Source organism: Salvia hispanica, chromosome 2 (assembly GCF_029641045.1).
Source record: "Salvia hispanica isolate PSC_SH4W2 chromosome 2, Shi_PSC_v1, whole genome shotgun sequence".
NCBI classification, from domain to species: Eukaryota; Viridiplantae; Streptophyta; class Magnoliopsida; order Lamiales; family Lamiaceae; genus Salvia; species Salvia hispanica.
The window spans coordinates 57435495-57445827 of record NC_142693.1 but is presented as its reverse complement, the minus strand read 5'-3'; the positions used below and the strand labels follow the sequence as shown (position 1 = coordinate 57445827).

General features: G+C 37.8%; 1 long non-coding RNA gene across 1 annotated transcript; it reads left to right on the top strand.

Moving 5' to 3' along the window:
- Positions 1–863: 863 nt before the first annotated feature.
- On the top strand, positions 864–1407 carry LOC148932743 (uncharacterized). The gene is made up of 2 exons (XR_016135055.1): positions 864–989; positions 1102–1407. It is a non-coding gene; the product is annotated as an uncharacterized LOC148932743 (long non-coding RNA).
- Positions 1408–10333: the final 8926 nt, after the last annotated feature.

The window sequence follows — 10333 nt, the reverse complement described above, 5'->3', positions numbered from 1 at the left end:
TTCCAAATTTTTTTGCAGTTTTTTCATTTTTGAATATGATTGCTTGTATACGTTTTCAGTATACTTATTATAGTGTAGTTACCAATATTTGTTAGATTACAAGTTTTCCAAGTTTAAAGTAAGTATTTCCCAATTTCATACCTTAAAGTATTATTCTGTTTTCTAGTGTCCAATTTTTTAATACACAAAACGTGAGTTATACCGTGTTCAATACGACTAGGGTGGATTTCTAGAAAATTTTAGTCTCCAATTTCATACTATATTATTAGATTTAGATACTACTCCTATTTTGTATAGTAGGTAAATCGTGCAGATTAACTCGTTATCTAGTTAAACCGATATCCATCATTGGGTCAATCCAATAATGTCTAATCCAAACTGAATCATAAATCATTGGTTTTCAAAGGGTCAACCCATTATGTTAAACCTAAACTCAACCTGACCTAAGTAAGATTTTACCCAAATTCATTAACTTCATGCTTATTTATGCTGGATTTTGTGTCATATCTACAACTTTCGCTCATATTATTAACAATCAATACAATTCGAGTTGATATTACATCATAAAATCTGATATTACACCAGTAAACATGATATAACACGATTAATACTTGACCAAAATTTAAATCTAAATAATAAAATTAAAATATACTCTGTACTTCCTAGAAGAAAAACTTATACAGCACAGAGATTCCACAAAATCCCACAAAAATAATTATAATACCTCCAAAACAGACAATAATTACAATTTCCCGCAAACAATTTTGGGCACAAAATCCGAAAGAAGAAAATTTTAATTTCAGACTACTACTATATACCCTCTATAAATACATATAACTAATAACCTTATAATAAACAATTCACTTATTGTTTTAGCATTAATCTTTCAAGATTGACGATTCCAAGCTGTAGAAAGATTGGAGTAAAAAGATACATTTTGGTTTTAATCATTTCTCTAATCATCGTGACTGCCTCCGTTGATATCACAGGTAAACTGCTAATTATTACTAGTAATTTATGTTTCAATTTTCATTATATACTTATATTGGAAAACTTCATTAATTTTTTTTGCGATTATGAAATATTTTTTTGTTGATGAAGAGGCAGAAGCGGTGAATCCATTTTGCTACGCAGTGTGTACAAAGTATTTTTGGAATGATAAATGTTTGGGAGTATGCCTTAATAGAAGGTTCAATTATGGATATTGTTGTCGACAACCGGATGGCCCTGATTACCTCTGTGGCTGCCAACATTAGTAGTAGTAATTCTTTGTTTTTTTCAATAATATTGTTCGTTTTAATAGATCAAGATGTATAATGGTGAATATTGAATCGATAATTAGTAATTGATGTTATGTTGGATTTAATTGAATTGAATTAAAGGTGGACTTTGTGGATTGTGTTTTTATTTTTGAGCAATACTTACCTACGCACTTCTTATAGTGTAAGTATAAAACTTAAATATTTTGAATACTTAATATTTCAATTTTGTAAAACAAAATTTAAAGTGAGCATTTTAAACTATTACAGAAATTATTAAAAATGGAACAATAAAATATTAGTTCAAGATTTGCCTCTAAACTATTTTGGCAAACCGCAACATCTAGGAAAATCCTAGCGAAATTCTAAAATTTAAAAATATATGATTATTTTTTTTAATGTTTAATTTTGTTAAACAAAGTTAAAAAAGTAAAGATTTCAAATTATTAATAAATTATTATAATAAAAGATTAAAACTATTTCCATCAATGAATCTCATTCAATCTAATCAGAATAATTTTTTTTTATGAAATAATTAATTATGCTCTCAGACCATCTCCAACGGTACACTAAAACCTAATTGAATTAGTTCTAATAGTACTCTAAAAACAATCCTATTTTTGGTTTTTGAGTGAAAAATACCTATCTTTAGGTTTACACTAAACCAAAACCAAATTTTTTTTCAAATTTTGTGAGTAAAAAAGACATACTAATATAGAAAATACTAACTTTTTTAATTTTTGAGTTTAGTATAAATGATTGGAGTAAAATCATATTTGATGTGACATTTACACTAAAATGAGTTCAAGTTTAGAGCATCCACAATGGATGCCCTAGTGAAAGCCCTAGTGAGAGCCCTAACGGTTGCCACATCAACATGCTCTATCTTTCTGCAATTGTCGATACCTAGTGGATGCCCTATTTCTTATCCACTTTTCATTTCAATTTTAAATCATTGTTTTTTAATTTTGTTTTTAATTAAACTAAAATACCAAAATATATTATACTCCCTCCGTCCCAAGGAAGATGACTCCTTTCTTGGGCGGCACGGGATTTTATGCAAATTTATTTTGTGTGTTGAGAGGAGAGAGTAAAGTAAGAGAGAGGGAATAAAGTAGAGATAAAAGTGTTTCCATTTTAAGTAATGGGTCATCTTAGTTGGGACAAACTAAAAAGGAAAGTGGGTCATCTTCAATGGGACGGAGGGAGTATTAAACACCACAAATGTAAAAAAAAAAATACATTACTTAATTTAAAAGTGAAACTACGTCATACTTAGCTAAAAAAAAAAACTACATTGAAACTAAAGTGAAAAGTGAAGAAAAGTAGATTATTTGTAGTGGTTTAGTCAATTTAAAATTAAAAAAAAAGGGAAAATGATCGGGCTCGAGCTCGGGCATCGGCCTGCAATGGGCGCCCGATCTCACGCCCGACGGATCGGGCGAGAGTGTTAGAGTTTGTATACTAGAAATCACGTTTCGAGTGATTGAATACTGTAAAACTCTTATTTTATTTTCCAATAAATAAAACAGATTATTTTTGTCATAATGTTGTTATGTTTTACATTTAATGGATGTTAATGCATGTTTAAGTGTATAAGTTAACTTAACAAAGTCTATGTCTTTGTTTTAGTAGACCGGTTGTGGGCGTCGTCCACTTTAAGGTAATACGGTCAGTTCTAAAACAAAGAAAAAGATGAATTTCACAACCTAGATGGAATTTGACTATCCATCGAGAAAGGTTGCAATGTCAGTCCGCATATTTCTAAGCCTTACTGAAATAAGATGACATTGGTGTGGTATAGCACTGAACGGATCTAACAGCGAGACTTGCCTTAGGCTATCTACTGAAAGGCGAGGTCTTGATAAATATTTGTTTCTAAACCAATGTAGGTTAGCATTGAGCATACGGTATTGATTATGCACTACTTTGACTTATCAAATGGTGCGGGTTTTTCGTAACCCAATGATCCTGATATATTGGGTAGTGGTGTCGATATCTAGCGGTGCTAGGATTGCTATTATATTGAATCGTGCGCGAGCTGAGTCTCGCTTGATAATGTCCTCAAGAGGAGCGCGAAACAAGGTTTTATTATTCGGAACCTAGCTAGTTGGAGTGTGATTACTCTATGAATAATAAATAAGCGTTTCATGCTAAGTCCACTCTTGGAATTAATAAGAAGTTAATTAACTAAGTCAATAGCAGACATTAATTAATTAATGGACATTTTAATCTTAAGCACGGGAAATGAAAGTTAAACGGAAACTCGGATTACTTGTAATTTCGGATTTGGATGGGGAGAGTTCAATATTACTTCTGTAGTGGCTGCTCGTAATATTCCAATTATAACTTATATTAAATTGTGGGTTCAATTTAATTAGTAAAAAGTAAATTGGATGAGCCCATGTCCAAAACCTTCCATAGATCCCTGTCTGGGCCCAAAAGGAACTTAATATAAATAGGAGAATAAAGGAGACAGAAATAACACAATTTTATTTGCTAAAATTTTCGAAAATTTCAGCTGTCACAAGCTGTAGGAATTTTCGAATTCCTCTCCTATTCCAAAAAGGATTTCTTCTGTCTTCTTTATTTAAGTCCTAGTATTCTAGTAAGATCAGCCCACACTGATACTGGGATACAGTTCGGGAACCAGAGAGAAGATTTGTGGTTTAGTACTCAAAGCATCACGTGGAGAAGAAGCTAGCCATCTTCAATTCTTTGGAGAATTAATTAGGTATTTTTCTGCTCCGTAGAAAAGCATGTTTTAGGTTTCAATATTCTTAAAGCATGATTGATTCAAGTTATGAGCATGATACATGTGATAATTACGCGAATAGCTTTTGTCTAAATAATCTGCTAAATAGATCTGATTATTATGTGATTAATTTATGCGCCCGCTTCCGCTGCCGGTTCTAACAATTGGTATCAGAGCCAGTCTTTGGCTCTGATTATTTGGATTTAAATTTCGCGAAATTCATGTATGCATGTATTATTTGATTACGAAGCATGTTCTTGTGTTTTTATTTTTATGTCTTTGCATGATGAACTCAAGAACATTCGAATCATAGAACTTGAATTATTCGAACGGGCGAGATGTGCGATTCGTCGGCGCTTGCGTCGGGACGAATCGCACTACGTGCGATCGGAGTAGGGTAGTCGATAGAGTGGGAGCCGAGGGTCGACGACTATGGGGCGACGCGCCGGCGGGCAAGGGCTCGCGCGCGACGCCGGCCAAAGTCCGTCGAAACCCTAGACGGCCCCGATCAATTTCGACGATGACCGACTACGAGTGGGAGCCGAGGGAAGTGATCACGCGGCGACGCGCTGACGAGCAAGGGTTCGTGCGCGCCGCCGATCGAGACCACACACCCCAGCCGGAGCCTGATGCATCGGCGGTGGAAGGAGGCGGAACGCGCTGCTCGTCCGAGAGTAGCGCCGGACTTCTTCGCCGGAAACCCTAACCCTAACCCTAGAACCCTAGTCGCCTAGCCCTGACGTCGCTGGACCAAGAGCAGCCATGCCTCTCGAGGCAGCTGCTGGTTCTCGCGAGGATCGCCGGAGCAGTGGGAGCTCGACGGAGCTGGGCAGCCTTGGCTGCGCGGCTGCTTGACGTCGACGGAGGGAGATGCGGCGATGCCGCGGAAGGGAGGAGGAAGCAGCGCGCCATCGGCGCGAACTGCCGGCGGCTGTCGGGCGGCGAACACGCCGCTCCGGCGAGAGTCTCCGGGCGGAATCTCCAAATCTTCGTCGTGATGATTCGTGCCAACCTCGAATCGCAAGATATTGACGAAAGATTATTTTAATGATTATTTAATTCCTAAATTAATAGAAATCATTAAAAATAATATTATTTAATGAAATAAAATATTTAGGGAAGATTTCCCTAGATTTTAGGAATATTTAGATTATTTTCTATATCTATGAATATTTTATATCCTAGATGATATAGATAAGAATAATTTAATAGTTTCCTAAATATAATATATCTAGAATCTATAATAAGATAAGATATATATAAGATTACATTAAATAATATATTTTAATTTTCTTCCTAATCTTGAACTTGGAAATTATATGAATTTAATTTCTCATGTCTAATTAAGATTATAAATAATGTACTTTATTTTAGATATATCTTATAGTATGACATGAATAAGAATTAAATTCTAGAACAATAATTCCTAAACTAAGATATTAAAGATAATAAAAGTTTTAATTATCCAGTCAAATTAAATACCAACAGAATTTAATTAGTCTTAATCTGCCTTAAGGCTAAAGGATAATTAATTAAAACCATAACACAATATCTAAGCGATAATTATGAACTAAAAGTTTATATATGGTCTCCATCGGTTGGACTGCCAAATTTTGTGAAGCTGATTTTCTAATATTATCGCCACCTACAGAGTAGGGACAATAATCCTACGAAAACAGTAAGTTCATAAGGGCGGACTTCTCAAGTAATAAATAGAATGAACTAGAAAGTGGTTCCTAATATTATCGCCACCTACAGAGTAGGGACAATAATCCTAAGGAACTACGAGTTTCAGGGTTCAATCAGAATTTATGAGATAGCTTGGTTTTGTTATCAACACATGAACATTGTTATGGGAGTGTGTTGTAGAAATAAAATTCTGTAATGCTAAACCTGATGGTCGTGCTTAGGCAGCATTAGATATGTCGACCTCCAGAGGAGGAAGCTATTGATATGTCGGTGTTGTGACCAGTAAATTGTCAAAATTTTAATGCGTATTAACCTCCAGAGGAGGATACAATTTATTAATTTGGCTGTTGTAAGATTTTGAAAAGTTTTATGGTTAATCTACTCAATTTCCTTACATAAGTTTATGACAAATAGTAAAATCTTCTGTTTGCAGTGCAATAAAATCCGTCAAGATGTCTTTTAATCCTCTTTCTGCCATTCTCAAAGAAAACAAACTCGAAGGCCAAAATTACATCGAATGGAAACAAAACTTGGATATCGTTCTCACAGCCGAAGAGTACAAATTTGTGCTCACTACTCCACGCCCAGCTGTGCCGGCAGCTAATGCCGCGCAAGCACTGCGAGATGCGCATAGACGGTGGCATAAGGCGAATGAGATGGCTAAGTGCTATATGTTGGCTTCTATGTCATCAGTACTCAAGCATCAGCATTCTGCCATGGAAACTGCCGCCGAGATCATGACAAATCTCGCAAATCTTTTTGGTACTCAGAATCGAACGGCTAAGTCTCAAGCCTTTCGGAGTATCATGACGAAGTCTATGAAGGAAGGCTCATCTGTGAGGCAACACGTCCTCGAGATGATGAGCCACCTCAACCAGATTGAGGTTTTGGGAGGGACGATCGATCCCGAGTCCCAGGTTACTATAATCCTTCAAAGTCTTCCCCCTAGCTTCCAACAGTTCAAGCTCAATTTCGAGATGAACAAGCGGAATTACACTTTGGCAGAGCTGCTGACTGAACTTCAGTCGGCGGAGGACCTTATGGTTCAAGCTAAGGTAGCTATGCTGAGTTTGGCGCCTAATTCCTCTGGCTCTAAGCCTAGAAAAGGAAAGAAAAAGGCACCCAATCCAGTGGCAGCTAAGAATGCTAAGGGAAAGAAGAAACAGCGGGGTGACAAGAAGCCTACTGGAAAGTGCTTCAAATGTGGAGAGAAGGGTCATTGGAAGCCAGACTGTCCTAAAAAGGGCAAGGCTACAGGTATGCACCATGCTCTAGTAGTCGAGTCATGTTTGGCTTCGACATCTACTCATACTTGGGTTATTGATACTGGAGCAACTGATCATATATGTTTTGATCCTGACTTAATGCAGGTGACAAGACGACTACATGATCGTGAGATCGAAGTCCAGCTGGGCGACGCTACGAAAGTGGCGGCCGTTGCAGTGGGAGACGTTTATTTACGTTTTTCTAGTGATAGATTTTTGATTTTGAAGAATGTTTTGTTGATACCTTCTTTTAGAAGAAATTTAATTTCAGTTTCTAAATTGTCTTTTGATGGATATTCGATTTCTTTTGATGACAATTGCGTTATTAAGAAAGATGGCTCTTATATCTGTCGTGGTATCATGGAAAACAATCTGTACACAATCACTTCTACACAATTTAATCAACGTAAATCAGAACTCAATGCAACATCGAAAATTTCTAAGAAAAGAAAAGAACCTTCAACTTCAATGAATGAAACGTACTTATGGCACCTTAGACTTGGTCATGCCAACGAAAGAAGGATTCATGCGATGGTTGATCAAGATCTTATTAAAGGTCTTGAGAAGGAACCGTTTTCGAAGTGTGAGTCCTGTCTCGAAGGCAAGATGACTAAGAGACCTTTTAGGTCAAAAGGGAATAGGGCCAAGGAAGTACTTAAGCTCATTCATACTGATGTGTGTGGACCAATGTCAACCGAGGCAAGGGGCGGTTTTCGATACTTCGTCACCTTTACAGATGACTACTCGAAAATCGGATACATCTATTTGATGCGCTACAAGTCTGAAACTTTTGACAAGTTCAAGGAGTTTAAGTCTAAAGTAGAGACGCATCATGGTAAGAGTATCAAATGCCTGCGATCTGATCGCGGAGGCGAATACCTAAGTGCCGAGTTTTTGGACTATTTATCAGTGGCGGGAATTGAATCCCAAACGACTGCGCCGGGCACACCCCAGCAGAATGGCGTGGCTGAAAGAAGGAACAGGACCTTATTGAATATGGTCCGATCGATGATGAGTTATGCACGGTTACCTGTTTCGTTTTGGGGTCACGCTTTGCTTTCAGCAAACTATCTTTTAGACAACTTACCTTCTAAATCAGTTCCTACTACCCCGTATGAGTTGTGGAATGGGCGTAAGCCCAATCTGGAACATCTCAGAGTATGGGGGTGTCCGGCTCATGTATTGGAAAAGGATCCAACTAAGCTGGAATCTAGGACGGAGGTTTGTGTGTTCATAGGATACCCTAGAGGAACGAAAGCTTATGAATTCTATAGTCTCAGAGATCAGAAAGTGATTGTGAGCACTCATGCCACATTCTTAGAGGAAGACTATATAATGAATCATAAGCCCAGCAGTGAGATAGCTCTTGAAGAGCTCACTCAAGTTACAACTTCCATTAACCAAGAACAATTACCTAGTGTACAAACAATTCCAGAAATTTCAACTAACACTCCAGATATTGTAGTGCCGCGCCGCAGTGGGAGGGTCTCTCATGAGCCCGATAGATACATTGGTTTGGGAGAGTGCATGGATTACTCCTCGGACAGCAATGTACTCGATCCCTGGAATTTTGCAGAGGCGCAGGCAGATGTCGATCATTGCGAATGGGTGAAAGCAATGGATTCGGAACTACAATCAATGATAGACAAGGACGTCTACGATTTGTCTGTCCTACCCGAAGGCTGTACTGCCATTGGGAGCAAATGGATATACAAACGTAAACGTGGACACGATGGACGAGTTAAAGTCTTTAAGGCAAGACTAGTTGCTAAGGGGTATACCCAAAAGGAAGGCATCGATTACGATGAGACCTTCTCCCCAGTGGCCATGCTCAAATCGATCCGCATACTTTTGTCTATAGCAGCTTACATGGATTGGGAAGTATGGCAGATGGACGTCAAGACTGCGTTTTTAAACGGGAGTCTTGAGGAGACCATCTACATGGAACAACCCGAAGGCTATGTAGTAAAAGGCAAGGAACACATGGTTTGGAAGCTTAAGAAGGCCATTTATGGCCTCAAGCAAGCATCTAGATCATGGAACCAGTGTTTCGATCAAACAGTTCAAAAGTTTGGATTCGAAAAATGCCCCAATGAAAGCTGTGTGTATAAGAAGGTTGAAAAAGGAAATGTTGTGTTCTTAGTTTTATATGTAGATGACATTCTTCTAATTGGAAACAATAAAAAGATGTTGTCATCAGTACGAACTTGGTTGTCCAGCCAGTTCCAGATGAAAGATATGGGTGATGCGGGACACATTCTCGGTATCAAGGTTCTTAGGAACCGAGGTAAGAGAATGTTGTGCTTATCCCAAGAATCTTACATCGATACAGTACTTAGACGCTTTAGCATGCAAGATGCCAAGAAAGGTTTTCTACCTTTTAAACATGGCATCCATTTATCTCAAGAGATGTGTCCTAAGACAGCATCTGAGATAGCAGAGATGAGAAGAATACCATATGCCTCGGCAATTGGTAGTCTCATGTATGCTATGCTTTGTACTAGACCCGATATCTGCTTTGCTGTTGGCATGGTAGCAAGATATCAATCTAATCCCGGCCAAGGACATTGGACTGCCGTAAAGAACATACTCAAGTACCTTAATCGGACTAAGGACTATGTTCTAGTTTACAATGCAGCCGAGCTCTGTCCTTTAGGATATACAGATTCAGATTTTCAATCTGATATAGATTCGAGGAAATCAACTTCCGGATATGTGTTTACCTTAGGAGGTGGAGCCGTAATTTGGAAGAGTGTAAAGCAGAAATGCATTGCAGACTCTACCATGGAAGCCGAATATGTGGCCGCTTCGGAGGCTGCAAAAGAGGCTGTATGGTTTAAGAACTTCCTTCTGGACTTAGGTGTGGTTACGAATATGCCCAAGAGCATCACCATTTATTGTGATAATTCTGGTGCTGTGGCAAATTCGAGGGAACCACGTGCTCATAAAGCGAGCAAGCACATAGAGAGGAAGTATCATATCATTCGAGATATAGTGCAGAGAGGAGACATACAAGTGGTCAAGATTGAGTCAGAGAACAACCTGGCAGATCCTTTCACGAAGGCATTAGCGGTAAAGCCGTATGAAAGCCATGTTGAAGGAATGGGAGTTCGACTAATTCAAGACCTCAATCCGCTTTCAGTATAAGTGGGAGATTTTAGACGTTAGCACATTTTTTTTGTATACTCGAAAGTGTTTTGAGTATAAGTGGGAGATTGTTAGAGTTTATATACTAGAAATCACGTTTCGAGTGATTGAATACTGTAAAACTCTTATTTTATTTTCCAATAAATAAAACAGATTATTTTTGTCATAATGTTGTTATGTTTTACATTTAATGGATGTTAATGCATGTTTAAGTGTAT